The sequence below is a fragment of the Watersipora subatra genome, chromosome 3 (assembly GCF_963576615.1).
Source record: "Watersipora subatra chromosome 3, tzWatSuba1.1, whole genome shotgun sequence".
NCBI lineage: Eukaryota > Metazoa > Bryozoa > Gymnolaemata > Cheilostomatida > Watersiporidae > Watersipora > Watersipora subatra.
This window is the reverse complement of record NC_088710.1, coordinates 57,435,684-57,441,268: the sequence shown is the minus strand read 5'-3', so window position 1 is coordinate 57,441,268 and position 5,585 is coordinate 57,435,684.

The following is a 5,585-nucleotide window of genomic DNA, read 5'->3' as shown; positions in this document are numbered from 1 at the left end:
TCTCTGATAGCAGCCTGGTTGTCATTCCTTCTCTGTACACGTTCAAATATCTCTTATAGCAGCCTGGTTGTCATTCCTTCTCTGTACACGTCCAAATATCTCTTATAGCAGCCTGGTTGTCATCCCTTCTCCGTGTCCAAATATCTCTGATAGCAGCCTGGTTGTCATCCCTTCTTCATGTCCAAATATCTCTTATAGCAGCCTGGTTGTCATTCCTTCTCTGTACACGTTCAAATATCTCTTATAGCAGCCTGGTTGTCATTCCTCTGTACACGTTCAAATATCTCTTATAACAGCATGGTTGTCATTCCTTCTCCGTGTCCAAATATCTCTGATAGCAGCCTGGTTGTCATCCCTTCTTCATGTCCAAATATCTCTTATAGCAGCCTGGTTGTCATTCCTTCTCTGTACACGTTCAAATATCTCTTATAGCAGCCTGGTTGTCATTCCTCTGTACACGTTCAAATATCTCTTATAGCAGCATGGTTGTCATTCCTTCTCTGTGTCCAAATATCTCTTATAGCAGCCTGGTTGTCATTCCTTCTCCGTGTCCAAATATCTCTTATAGCAGCCTGGTTGTCATCCCTTCTCCGTGTCCAAATATCTCTTATAGCGGCCTGGTTGTCATCCCTTCTTCATGTCCAAATATCTCTGATAGCAGCCTGGTTGTCATCTTTTCTCTGTGTCCAAATATCTCTTATAGCAGCCTGGTTGTCATTCCTTCTCCGTGTCCAAATATCTCTTATAGCAGCCTGGTTGTCATTCCTTCTCCGTGTCCAAATATCTCTTATAGCGGCCTGGTTGTCATCCCTTCTTCATGTCCAAATATCTCTGATAGCAGCCTGGTTGTCATCTTTTCTCTGTGTCCAAATATCTCTTATAGCAGCCTGGTTGTCATTCCTTCTCCGTGTCCAAATATCTCTTATAGCAGCCTGGTTGTCATTCCTTCTCCGTGTCCAAATATCTCTTATAGCGGCCTGGTTGTCATCCCTTCTTCATGTCCAAATATCTCTGATAGCAGCCTGGTTGTCATCTTTTCTCTGTGTCCAAATATCTCTTATAGCAGCCTGGTTGTCATTCCTTCTCCGTGTCCAAATATCTCTTATAGCAGCCTGGTTGTCATTCCTTCTCCGTGTCCAAATATCTCTTATAGCGGCCTGGTTGTCATCCCTTCTTCATGTCCAAATATCTCTGATAGCAGCCTGGTTGTCATCTTTTCTCTGTGTCCAAATATCTCTTATAGCAGCCTGGTTGTCATTCCTTCTCCGTGTCCAAATATCTCTTATAGCAGCCTGGTTGTCATTCCTTCTCCGTGTCCAAATATCTCTGATAGCAGCCTGGTTGTCATTCCTTCTCCGTGTCCAAATATCTCTGAGAGCAGCCTGGTTGTCATCTTTTCTCCGTGTCCAAATATCTCTGATAGCAGCCTAGTTGTCAACCCTTCTCCATGTCCAAATATCTCTCATAGCGGCCTGGTTGTCATTTCTTCTCCATGTCCAAATATCTGTGATAGCAGCCTGGTTGTCAACCCTTCTCCATGTCCAAACATCTCTGATAGAAGCCTGGTTGTCAACCTTTTTCTGTACACGTTCAAATCTCTTATAGCAGCCTGGTTGTCATCCCATCTCTGTACAAGTCCAAATATCTCGTATAACAGCCTGATTTCCATCCCTTCTCTACAAATGGCCAAATTTTAAAAACAAATTTCTTAGCAAAATAATGTTCATAATTTTTGTAGTCTCAATTTGAAAATTGTGTAGTTACCATATCACAACCTCAATTAGGCGCATAGTTCAGGCATCGAAATTGATAACAGTGATTGATCAAAAGCACATGTTTATGTCAACCTAGACTAAACCCTGTGAATAAAAATAAAGATGCCATTTTTAGGCCTGTCAGTGGTCGAGGGCAAAATGTGTGTACATCCGCCATTATTGGCACCATTGTATTGGTCACAGTCACACTCATATCAACACAATAACTGGGATATGAAAAGCTTGTTTGCTTCAGTCTAATTAACAGCACGTCTTATTGCGTAGAAACTTTCTTTGCGGCGGTAATCCACACGGATCAATAGCAATCGATATCTTTGGTGATGCAATTATCGTCAAGCTCAACATGCATTGTTTATACCAATATTATTGTTATTGAACCTAAAATGTATTTTCTATTGTCTATAAAACACTTGCGCTGGGTAATTGAATTTGGTTTGCCAGCTATTTCCATAGCAGCAACGAAAGACCACCCTCTCGTCTTCTCGTGTTACAAAAAAAAAACCGATATTGACTTTAAACTTGAGGCTTTGTTCCCAAAGAGGCAATTTGACCATCGCATTCAGTCTTAAGCAGGTTACACCAGGCACTTACAGCTTTGGTTAACGTCTTAGCTATTCGTCACAGCAATGCGTTTCAACTAAGAGGTAAGTAATGCCTGGTAATGATATGTGTACTTCTATTTTTCTTTAATGGAGTTAAATACAGTAATTTCAATAATTTATGTGCAATTCACTATAAATTTTCCATTATATTGTGTTCTTTATTTATTCAGTAATATGAAGCAGATTTGTACCAACACTACATAGTATATTATTAATGTAAAATCTACAGATGCTCTAGTGACCAGCATGTCCCAGAATAAGGTTGGATTTGTGAATGTCGCTGAGCAAGAAGAAAGTACAGCTACCTCAAGCACTGATGGTTTGGTCAAACCATCTAGTTCTACTGCTGATGCTACACCAGGCGTAGAAGAGCACTGTGCCAGTCTACTCGAGTCTATATGGGCAGGTAAGTAATTCTTACTTCCCATGCACATCTATACGGGCAAGACACTGGACAGTCAGTGTCTGTTATGACTCTTAGCTTCTTCATGTGTGACACTGCACAGTCAGTGTCTGTTATGACTCTTAGCTTCTTCATGTGTGACACTGCACAGTCAGTGTCTGTTATGACTCTTAGCTTCTTCATGTGTGACACTGCACAGTCAGTGTCTGTTATGACTCTTAGCTTCTTCATGTGTGACACTGCACAGTCAGTATCTGTTATGACTCTCAACTTCTTCATGTGTGACACTGCACAGTCAGTGTCTGTTATGACTCTCAGCTCCTTCATGTGTGACATTGCACATTCAGTGTCTGTTATGACTCTCAGCTTCTTCATGTTTGACACTGGACAGTCAGTATCTGTTATGACTCTCAACTTCTTCATGTGTGACACTGCACAGTCAGTGTCTGTTATGACTCTCAGCTCCTTCATGTGTGACATTGCACATTCAGTGTCTGTTATGACTCTCAGCTTCTTCATGTTTGACACTGGACAGTCAGTGTCTGTTATGACTCTCAGCTCCTTCATGTGTGACATTGCACATTCAGTGTCCGTTATGACTCTCAGCTTCTTCATGTTTGACACTGGACAGTCAGTGTCTGTTATGACTCTCAGCTCCTTCATGTGTGACATTGCACATTCAGTGTCTGTTATGACTCTCAGCTTCTTCATGTTTGACACTGGACAGTCAGTGTCTGTTATGACTCTCAGCTCCTTCATGTGTGACATTGCACATTCAGTGTCTGTTATGACTCTCAGCTTCTTCATGTTTGACACTGGACAGTCAGTGTCTTTTATTACTTTAACATTTTCATATATCATCCTGCCACAGTCTTGACCTAAAAACATAGTTCAATAATTCATACTGTATCGTGAAAGAGCACTTTTTATTTTTAAAAAATACATGTGCATGAAAGGCAGTTAGAATGATGTTATAAGTGCTTATATATTTAGAGATGTAAGTATTTTATAGAAATGTACAACCTTTTATTAGCCCGATCAGTAAAATACTTTAAATATAAATCACATACTTTGTTATCACAAAGCTTTGAATATTCTATGTAACTCTCACTACTAAAATGTAAACTTGATTATCCAAACTTTAGGTCACTTGTGGATTTGTATGTAATGTAAAAACTGCATAAAAACATTACTGTTGCTAAATAATAATACTTAATGTTTACCAAATAGTTTTGTGCCAAAAACATAAAATAATATTTATCTAATTCTTTTTTAATGAATCTTTCACCTCAAACCTACAGAATGTGTTACTTTTTTAAAAATTTTCTGGATTGATTATGAGCCGGTAAAAAAAACTCATTTCATTAGGATACACAGGGAAATATTCTCATGTAACAAACTAATATTTTTTGTTTAAAAGGGTTTGAGTACATCAATATCTGGTTTATATTTAGGGAATTACTAGAGAAAGTGTATAAATTTGCTTTGAATCAGAGAACAGCAGTCAGTATGGCAATCAAATCCATCACAAACAATAGTCAGAATATAACAATATGGATGGTACCGAGAGCACTTTCATATCGTAGCTGCCAAAATAATATTATGGCACTCTTAGCTGTGAGAATATACTTCTACAATACAGAAGTGTAGAGCAGCTAACATAGAAGAAAAAACTTCGTTTGATAAGACATTTTTATCTTAACCTTGAGAATGTTCCTAGTATTGTTACAAGATACCACATTTAAAGCAACGACAAACATGACAAGGAGTTGTTTGATAACGCTTTGCGGTAATTTAGTAAGTTTTTGTTGTAAGAAACACACTCCATAGAACTATTAAAAAATGGTGACAGTAAATGAAGTTTCTATGCATGTCATTTTTAATGCCTTTGGTTTAGCTTGCTCTCATTTACGGCCTATATTTTAAGAAAAGTGTACAACAGGTTTCTGTTAAGAATGGGGTCTTCAAGGGCTCATAATGAGGATTGTGGAAAAACTTGGTTGTCAACATTCAGTTTTTCTGACCAACTAAACCAAATGCAAAAAATTACTTCTTGACTTTTTACATGCAAGAGCAGATGAGTTGGGAAAATTAAATAACACAGTTTACCAATCGGTGTTGTTAAAATTCAAACCAACAAAGAAAATGTATTTTTGTGGGTTAGCATATTAGTTTACACTAGTAAAATTGTTGAAGAAAATCAATTGTTTATAAATAGGTCAAAGCCTATGCTTTGCTCAAATTAGCTCAATAGCTGACAGTATCGCCGTGACGATCTTGCTATTTTCTTCATTTTTAAAAAAGGGTGGTAAAATTAAAAAAAGATAAAGCTTTATTCAAGCGTGACAAATAAGGACAGGTACCCCTGCTGCGCATTGCCAGTCAAAGAGCTGAAGAAGCTAGTTGATGTGATTTGGCTAACAAACCTTGACCTCTGCAGTAATTGTCAGCCATTACATCTGTTATATAAGTGTACTCACTGTTCACTTGCATATGACTTTTTATATATAGCTTGTGAATATGATCACAGCAGCGAGTAATTGCTGAGCAGATATATTGTGATTGCTCATAAACACGAATCAACAAATTACTCCTCGCCATTAATATGGGTTCATGCTGCGCTCCACTGACCAGCCTTTAAGCGTGAAAACTTATGACAACACCTCTCTTTGTAATCGCGGATGGGAATGTTTTTGTTGGTATTATGTAAATATAAAGGGAGTAATAGACCATCGCAGTGAGTTTGAAACGAACGTCGAGATTTGAATTGTCACTTCAATTATAAAACTTGGTTGTTAGGCGTAC